The following is a 10,183-nucleotide window of genomic DNA, read 5'->3' as shown; positions in this document are numbered from 1 at the left end:
CAATATTGTAACAAATTCAATGAAGACTTTAAAAAATAAATTAAGTAACTGGTACTTCAAAGAAGTCTCTTTCAGCATGTCTTGTTTTAGTCTCTTAATATGTCAGGAGCTTCAGAAAATAAAAGTAGCCCAGCCTTGCTCAAGCTCTGATTCTGAGATGTTTTGTAATTGCATATCTATTTGTCTTATACACATTCTTCCATTTTCTTGGGATAGTTTGGGCCTGACTCCACCAAGACTTCAGCTTGCTGAAGATAAAGCCCAGGGTTCCTTTTTTTCTGTGCAGTGAGTGCTCAGAAATGTCTGACTCTTTGCAACCCTCTGAACTGCAGCCCGCCAGGCTCCTCTGTCTATGGAATATTTGCAGCAAGAATACTGGTGTGGGTTGCCATTTCCTCCTACAGCAGATATTCCTGACCCAGGGATCACTCCTGAGTCTCCTGTGTCTCCTGCATGGAAGGAGGATTCTTTACCACTGAGCCACCATGGAAGCCCACTTTTCCCGTATCCCCGTCCGAACCATCTGCTCACATTGCCCACAGAGGTGGTGATATATGATGTACGCCATAGTGTGGTCTTCTTTCTTAACTAGCTGTGGGGCCTCTCTGAGTATCAGGGTCCCTGCGTGTGAAATTGGAGTGATAATATAACCTAGCTGGCAGGGTTGTGGGGGTGACTGAATATGATTCTACAGTCAACACACGTAACATGATCCTGAACACATAGAAGGTGTCCAGTGAATTGCAGTTGCTTGGGGTTGAATTGTATCCCCTAAAAAAGATGTGTTGAGGGCTTCCCTGGTGGCCCAGTGGTTGGAGGTCTGCCTGCCAATGTGGGGAACACAGGTTCAATCTCTGCTCCAGGAGGACCCCACGTGCCACAGGGCAACTAAGCCCATCACCTCAACTACTGAAGCCCTTGTGCCCTGAAGCCCCAGCTCTACAACAGAGAAGAGAAGTCACTGCAACGAGAAGCCACCCAATGCAAAGAGGAGTAGCCCATACTTGCTGCAGCAAGAGAAAGCCATCACACGGCAACGAAGACCCAGCACAGCCAAAAATAAATAAATACATCTTAAATAAAAAAAGACATGTTGAAATCCTAACCTTGGCCCTCTAAATGTGACCTTATTTGGAAATGGGGTCCTTGCTGATGCCATGGAGTTAAGATGGGAGTAACAACACCAAACTGGAGTAAGGTGGGCCCCAAATCTAATGCCAGGTGTCCTCAAGAAGAAGAAAGAAATTTGGAAAAGTGGTTGGGACTCCACACTTTTCATTGTGGAGGGCATAGGTTCAGTCCCTGATCAAGGAACTAAGATCTTGCATATCATGCAGATCATAGCTAAAAGTAAAAAGAAATCTGGAGACACACAGTGTCCACTACTAACAAAGCTAGTGGAGGTGATGGAATTCCAGCTGAGCTATTTCAAATCCTAAAAGATGATGCTCTTAAAGTGCTGCACTCAATATGTCAGCAAATTTGGAAAACTCAGCAGTGGCCATACGACTGGAAAAGGTCAGTTTCCATTCCAATCCCAAAGAAGGGCAATGCCAACGAATGCTCAAACTACCGTACAGTTGTAATCATTTCACACCCCAGCAAGATAATGCTCAAAGTCCTTCAAGCTAGGCTTCAGCAGTATGTGAACTGAGAACTTTCAGATTTTAAATTGCGTTTAGAAAAGGCAGAGGAACAAGAGATCAAATTGCCAACATTCACTGGATCATAGAAAAAGCTAGGGAATTCCAGAAAAATACCTACTTCTGCTTCATTGACTATGGTAAATCCTTTAACTGTGTGGATCACAAAAAACTGTGGAAAATTCTTAAAGAAATAGGACTACCAGACCACCTTACCTGTCTCCTGAGAAACCTGTATGTAAGCCAAGAAGCAGCAGTTAGAACTGGACATGGAACAACTGACTGGTTCCAAACTGGGAAAGGAGTATGTCAAGACTATATATTGTCACCCTGTTTATTTGACTTATATGCAGAGTACATCATGAGAAACGCTGGGCTAGATGGATCACAAGCTGAAATCAAGATTGCCAGGAGAAATATCAACAACCTCAGATATGCAGATGGTACAAATCTAATGACATGACAGAAAGTGAAGAGGAACTAACGAGCCTCTTGATGAGGGTGAAAGAGGAGAATGAAAAAAACTAGCTTGAAACTCAGCTTTCAAAAAACTAAGATCATGGTATTCAGTCCCATCACTTCATGGCAAAAAGATGGGGAAACAATTAAAACAGTGACAGACTTTATTTTCTTGGGCTCCAAAATCACTGTGGATGGTGACTGCAGCCATGAAATTAAAAGATTCTTGCCTCTTGGAAGAAAAGCTATGACAAACCTAGATAGTGTATTAAAAAGCAGAGAATATCACTTTGCTGGCAAAGGTGCATATGGTTTTTCCAGTAGTCATGTATGGATGTGAGAGTTGGACCATAAAGAAGGCTGAGTGCCGAATAATTGATGTTTTCTAATTGTGGTATTGGAGAAGACTTTTGAGAATCACTTGGACAGCAAGGAGATCAAACCAGTCAATCCTAAAGGAAATCAACTGTGAATATTCATTGGAAGGACTGATGCTGAAGTTGAAGCTCCAATACTTTAGCCACCCTATGCAAACAGCCAATTCTTTGGAAGAGATCCTCATGCTGGGAAAGACTGAAGACAAAAGGAGAAGGGGGTAGCAGTGGATGAGATGGTGAGATAGCATCAGTAACTCAATGGACACTAGTTTAAGCAAACTCCAGGAGACAGTGGAGGACAGAGGGACCTGGGCGGCCTGCAGTCCATGAGTCTGGCAAGACTTAGTGATTGAACAACAACAACGGAGACTTTACCCATCTTGTTTCCACTGCATGGAGCACCTTTCGCCTTCATGTCCAATGATCCAAACCCTGCCATCCTCTGAGCCCATCTCAAATAACACCCCCTCTTCCAGGAAGGCCTCCCCAATTCCTCCCCACCAGAATTCACCTCTTCTTCCTCTGTACTGTGAAGGCACTTACTTGGTTTGTTTTTGTCATTCTACTCTATCTTGCTATCACAGCCGTCTCCCTGCATGGTGCGCGGCGTTTCTCCTCTCTAGGGAATAAAAGCACATTCATCATCTTCACAACAGCCACTAGGGTGTGGTGGACACAGTTGACTGTCCCAAGACCCACCTTCTTTTCACACTTTCTCATCTCTGAACTAGGAAAGTGTCTTACACTGGATAGTGTATTACAATATAACCAGAAGTATTCTCCTTAGTGCTTCTGAGAATAACAGCATGCCTTACAGCCAGCGATGTCTTTTGTTACAGTTAGTCTCTCAGACGTGTCTCAGTCTAGTGCAACCCCATGAACTGTAGCCCTCCCAGGCTCCTCTGTCCATGGGATTTTCTAGGCAAGAATACTGGAGTGGGTTCCCATTTCCTTCTCCAGGGGATCTTCGCAACCCAGAGATCAAACCCACGTCTCCTCCTTGGCAGGCAGAGTGATGTCTTAGATTCCTTTAAATCCAGGAGAAGGTGTCAAACCAGTATTTGCTATAGTGGATGAGTTTAAGTCACTTGAAGTGGGAGAGAGAATCTAGCCCTGCTGTCTGGGTTAGAACACATTTCAGGGCAATTTAGGGCTCCCCCAGGCCCTCTACTTACTTTGCTGCCCACTTGAATGATGATGATGGGGGAGCCTGGAAAGACTTCACATGTTCTAAACCCATCCAGGAAGGGACTCTTGAAGGCATTTTCTCACTGGCAAAATCTCTGTTGCCTCCAGCAGCAATCTCCATCATGGACTTCTTGGTGATTCCTCCCTGTTTCCCAACCCTTGCTTCCTGGAGTGTCCCCCAAATAAAGCACCCACACCCAAACCCTTGTCTCAGGCTCTGCATTGGGAGAATGCAACTAAGAGGCCAGGATCACCATGCACCATCTTCAAGGGGGCTATGCCTGCACTTGACAAAGAAGGGCAGTGGCGCCAGGGTCTGTGGGCAGTGCAGGAGGGTCCAGCAATCATGGTGGGCACTGCCTCTCCCATGTCTCCCTGTCGTCCTGCTCTGTACTTGTTCCAACCCCTCCTGCAGGCAGGTAGAGAGCCAGATTTACCTAGACAATGACAACTGATTTGGGGCCCCATGACAAGGCACTTCCCAGGTGGTCCTAGTGGTAAAGAACCTGTCTGCCAATGCAGGAGACATAAGAGACGTGGGTTCAATCTTAGGGTCAGGAAGATCACCTGGAATAGGAAATGGTAACCCATTCCAATATTCTTGACTGGAGAATCCCGTGGACAGAGGGCCCTGTGGTCCACAGGGTCGCCAAAAGTCGGACATGACTGAAGCGACTTAGCACGCATGCTTAGCACCCGACAAGGCACTTAGGGAGGGACCGTCTCTAGGGAGAGCAGGGTAGGGGATAGGAGTTCCGCCTGGTCTGGGAGACAGAGGGCTTTGGGGATTGGAGGGGCACATTGTCCTGGGAGCAGATGGGGCTTCCTGTGCACCAGCGTTCACTAACCAGCTCAGTCGCTGAGGTCCTGGGTCCAAGCATATTCCCTGCAGCCCCGGTGGGGGTGCTGAGCACACATGGCCACACATGGGAGGGAGCCCACCAACCCCGGGTCCAACTTTGAGACCTCAGGCCTGGGAGAAGGAGGGAACAGGAACAGATCATGACCACGCTCTCCCGGTCAGGGAGCAGCAGCTTCCAAGACAGATCTGGTCTTCTTCAGCAGAGACAGGAGGGGAGGGACGCGGCAGAGGGGGCAGTAAGGGAGCCCGGTCCTAAGGGGGCTGTGCCCCCACCAACTGTGCTAGGCCCACCGCACCCAGGTGATGAAAGTGGGACCCTCAGAGCTCCAGAGAGACTCTGTGTGTGTGCGTGTGTGTGCATGTGTGTGCGTGTGTGAGACAGGCGTTTGACAGCAATTCAGTCACTTCATCTCCAAACCCAGGCACTGGCTGGCACCTCCCACCAGGGAGGCCCTTGGGGACTTGGTCACGCTGAGGACCCTGCTGGTATCTGCCCTCCTCCTCCTCCTCCTCCTAACCTTCCCACCATGTTCCCTCTCTTCCTCTTTCCCTTCTTCCAAGAAAAAGAACTCATATTAGGTGTTTCTGCCCCAAACCAGAAGCTATGTACGTGCCGTTTGGGGATGAGGCTGGAGAGAAACAGTGCAAGCCTTTTTATTCGAGCTGCACACGTCAAGCTGCATCTCTGGTCTGTTTGTGATCAAATGGGTTGTAAGTTGCGTATCCCTGATTAATTAATGAGCCACTTGCGACATTTAACTGGGATCAAGGTGCATTTCTAAAGTGTAAGCAAGAGAAAGAAATATCTCCCAGACAAAAAAACGATCCATACACACCTCTGCCAGAAAAACATTTCAAGGTCTTTGTATCCAGGCTGATTTCCCAGAGCCAGCCGTTCTGCCTCCAAGTCCCCAGTACTAAACCCAGTCCTGGCTCACAGTAGGATTAGTCAGAATTTGTTGGATAAATAAATCGGCCTTCAAAATATAGTCCCAGGATATACACACAGAATAGCTAATATATCCATTTTTATTGAATAGGAAAGCATGTCCCAAGTAGCAAGTCAATAGTGACAAAATAAAGCTAGAATTAGCACCAGCCCACAAGCCAGGAGTGTGGATCCTTGCTGGAGCTGGCTGATGGATACCTAGGATTGATAAAAACCATTCTCTCTTCTTTGGGCATTACATTTTAAAAATATGCTTGAAAAAAGTAAAAATATGTTTGAATTCTTCCACAATACATTTTTTTTTTGGTCCCTATCCTAGGAAAAATTTAGTTGAAACAAAGTAGAAATTTTAGGGAAAGTGACACATACGACTCACAAGGTTGGTATCACACCCTTTTTCAACAGGGACGCTCACCCACATTTCCCCTCTGTCCAGCCAAAGAAGCGTGAAGCTCATAGCACGTTTATTCAGGGATGCTCTTTGGTGCTAACTTGATGCTCCTGCAAATGCGAACTCTAACCCACCAAATATGAGCGATGATAAATTATTACTTCATGACTTCTTCAATGGCAACAGATTAAAAAGAAAAAAATAGCAAACAATCCTAAAGAAAGTGTTTTGGCTTGTGGCTCAGCACTGCGGGAAATCATTAAACCCTTTGAAAGTGAAAGTGGCTTAGTTATGTCCAACTCTTTGGGACCCCATGGACTATATCAGTTCAGTTCAGTCGCTCAGTCGTGTCCCATTCTTTGCGACCCCTATATAGTCCAAGGAATTCTACAGGACAGAATACTAGAGCCTTTCTCTTCTCCAGGGTATCCTCCCAACCCAGGGATTGAACCCAGGTCTCCCACCTTGCAGGCAGATTCTTTACCAGCTAAGCCACAAGGGAAGACCAAGAATACTGAAGTGGGTAGCCTATCCCTTCTCCAGCGGATCTTCCTGACCCAGGAATAGAACCAAGGTCTCCTGCATTGCAGGCAGATTCTTTACCAACTGAGCTACCAGGGAAGCCCTATTAAACCCTTTAGGAAAACCGATTTTAGAAACAAATCTAGCAGGAGACACTGCTGCTGCTGCTAAGTCACTTCAGTCGTGTCCAACTCTGTGTGACCCCAGAGACGGCAGCCCACCAGGCTCCCCCGTCTCTGGGATTCTCCAGGCAAGAACACTGGAGTGGGTTGCCATTGCCTTCTCCAATGCTTGAAAGTGAAAAGTGAAAAAAGTGAAGTCGCTCGGTCGTGTCTGACTTAGCAACCCCATGGACTGCAGCCTACCAGGCTCTTCCATCCATGGGATTTTCCAGGCAAGAGTACTAGAGTGGGGTGCCATTGCCTTCTCCAGCAGGAGACACAAACCACCAATTTCTAGCAAAGTTCCATTACTTCAAGAAATCTTGCACAAAATGTAAAGCAAGGACAGTGAACACGAATGCTCTATCTTCTGACGGCGCTGTTTTAGTGTCCGAATTTGTGTTTATCAGGTGCTTTCAGTTTTGACCATTTGTAAAGGGTTTTATTCTATATCTTTTCCATGCAGTTGTTTTCAATTCTTGAAAACAATTTTAAAGTACCTGGAAATTTAAACCTCGATCATAATTTAAAAAGACAAGTATCATACTGCTATATTTAAAATGGACAACCCACAAGGACCTCCTGTACAGTACAGGGAACTCTGCTCAATGTTTTGTGGAGTCTGGATAGGAGGGGGGTTTGGGGGTGAATGGGCACATGTATGTGAATGACTGAGTCCCTTTGCTGTCCACCTGAAACTATCACAACGCTGTTCATCAGCTCTACTCTAATACGAAATACAAAGTTAAATAAGAAAAGACAAGTACCTAAATATTGACTATGTAAATATTCAAATAAGTGCCATTCATATGGGCAGTAAAATAAGTCAGCATGCTTGGGCATTTTAATGCGTTCCCACATGCTCTCTGAATGATTCAAACTGTCTTGTTAAACAGGCAGATTACAACAGATTTTCAAAAGGGAACACACTGCAAAGTCACAAAACTCTTCTTAACCCTGTGATTTGAACAAGCAGAATCATTTCACAAATGCTGAGACTGTATTCCCAAACACATTCCAGAATGACCTTGGAAATTCAGTGCAAAGAATATATTATTTTTGGAGTTTGGGGGAAAGACTTAAAGATAGTTACCAGGGGCTGGGGGAGATAAGAGAGATATTATTTAAGGATACAAATGTGTAGGAATTCCCCAATGGTCCAGTGGTTAGGGGGCTTCCCTGCTGGTTCAGATGGCAAAGAATCCACCTGAAATGCAGGAGACCCAGGTTCCATCCCCGGGTTGGGAAGATTCCCTGGAGAAGGGAATGGCTACCCTCTCTAGGGATCTTCCCTGTAGCTCAGATGGTAAAGAATCTGTTTGCAATGCAGGAGACCCAGGTTCGATCCCTGGGTCGGGAAGATCCTCTGGAGAAGGGAATGGCAATCCACTCCAGTATTCTTGCCTGGAGAATCCCATGGACAGAGGAGCCTGGCGGGCCACAGTTCATGGGGTTGCAAAGAGTCGGACACGACTGAGCGACTAACACCACCACTACTATCTGCTCTAGTACTCTTGCCTGGAGAATTCCATGGACAAAGGAGCCTTGCAGGCTACAGTCCTTGGGGGCGCAGAGTCAGACACAACTGAATGACTGACACTTTCACTTATTTTTTTCACTTTCCAGTGGTTACGACTTGGCACTTTCACTGCAGGAAGCCCAGGTTGAATCCCTGGTAGGGGAATGAAGATCTCACAGGCCTCCTAGAGTGGCCAAAATAATAATAATAATACAAATTTGCAACTAGTATATAAGTAAGTCCTGGAGATCTAATGCACAGTGTGATGATTATAAATAACAATGTTAATTGTTCAGTCATGTCTGACAACAAATATTTTATTAGAAATATCAAATTTGCTCAGAGACTATATCGTAAATATTCTCACCACAAAAAAAAAGAAATAACTATGTGATGCCATAGAGGTGTCAACTGACACTACAGTGGCAATTGTATTACAATATATATATGGATCAAATCAACATGTTACGCAACTGAAACTTACACAATGTCACATGTCAAATATGTTTCAATTAAGAAAGAAAAAAATCACACATTTTTTTTTTTTTAATCACTGAGACAGAAGCCATGTGAAAAAGAGAGTTCAACTCCAAAGACTGGACCTAAAATTAAAATTTGTTTTCAATTGCCACCACATTAAATGTATCCATATACATACTTTCCAAATAAACACTCAAAATGAATGATTGTGAAGGAGCGCTCCATGGACCAGCCAAACATCAGCCTTATCAAAAGCAGTTGATTTGTCTGTAAAGACGGAGCTCTCCATGGGAAGTTCCACCAAAGACTGGAACAAACCGGGCCATTTTGGTAAAAATCGTTGCTGTTCAGTCGCTCAGTCATGTACGACTCTTTGCGACCCCATGGACTGCAGCACGCCAGGCCTCCCTGTCCATCACCATCTCCCAGAGTTTGCTTACACTCGTGTCCATTGAGTCAGTGATGCCATCCAACCGTCTCATCCTCTGTCGTCCCCTTCTCCTCCTGCCTTCAATTTGGTAAAAAAATAAAAAGTGATAAACCCACCTGGGAACGATCAAACAGGCTGTGACTTTGCAGGACTAGCAGATGGTCCCCAAAAGGTCACTGCAACCTTTCCCATCTCAGTGAGTGGCAGCTGTGACTTAGGCCAAAACCTGGGAGGGATCTTCCTCTCTCTCTCTAACCCTGCATCCAATCTGTCGGCAAATCCTAAACTTGAAAGCGTATCTCTCTCCTTTGGCACCAGACTGCCTCCATCATGGGTTGCATGCACGCTCCCCGGAAAGGCCTGTCCCAGTTGGTTCTGTCCCCCCGTCACAGGGTCCCCACCTGGCTGAAGCTGACGCCTGAGGTCATGAAGGAGCAGACCTACAAACTGGTCAAGAAGAGCCTGACTCCCTCACGAATCGGGGTGGTCCTCAGAGACTCACATGCTGTTACACAGTACATTCTGTGACAGGCAATAAAATCTTGAGAATTCTTAAGTCTAAAGGACTTGCTCCTGATTTTCCTGAGGATCTCTACCATTTAATTAAGAAAGCCGTTGCGGTTTGAAAGCATCTTGAGAGGAAAAGAAAGGATAAAGATGCTCAATTGCATCTGATTCTGATTGACAGCCCTATTCACTGGTGGGCTGGATATTACAAGACCAAACAAGTCCTTCCCCTCAACCGGAAATACACATCTGCAGCATTTGGCTTGATTGCATAAACTTGTCTGTTGTACTCAAGCAATAAAACTAGAAAGAAAGGGGTTTCCCAGGTGGCTCAGTGGTAAAGAATTTGCCTGCCAATGCAGGAGATACGGATTCGATCCCTGGGCCAGGAAGATGCCTCAGAGCTACTAAGCCCAAGCACTACAATTACTGAGCCCACGTGCCACAAGCCTGAACACCCTAGAGTGTATGCTCCACCACAAAAGAAGCTCCCACAGCGAGGAGCCTTCACACCACAACTGGACTGTCACCTCGCCTAGCAGCAACTAGAGAAAAGTCTGCACAGCAACAAAGACCCAGCACAGCCATAAATAAAATTATTTTTTAAAGGACTAGGAAAAAAAAAAGAAAGAAAATATATCCAGAATATACCACTTCTCACACCTCTATCCGGGCCACCACGGTGTGATGTCTGG

The 10,183-nt window shown here is 45.7% G+C and overlaps 1 pseudogene; it reads left to right on the top strand.

Moving 5' to 3' along the window:
* Positions 1–9,311: 9,311 nt before the first annotated feature.
* On the top strand, positions 9,312–9,763 carry LOC105004625 (annotated as a pseudogene).
* The last annotated feature ends 420 nt before the right edge of the window (positions 9,764–10,183 follow it).

This window comes from Bison bison, unplaced genomic scaffold, assembly GCF_000754665.1.
Source record: "Bison bison bison isolate TAMUID 2011002044 unplaced genomic scaffold, Bison_UMD1.0 scf7180017864481, whole genome shotgun sequence".
Classification (NCBI taxonomy): Eukaryota; Metazoa; Chordata; class Mammalia; order Artiodactyla; family Bovidae; genus Bison; species Bison bison.
This window is presented reverse-complemented; position numbering and strand designations above follow the sequence as displayed.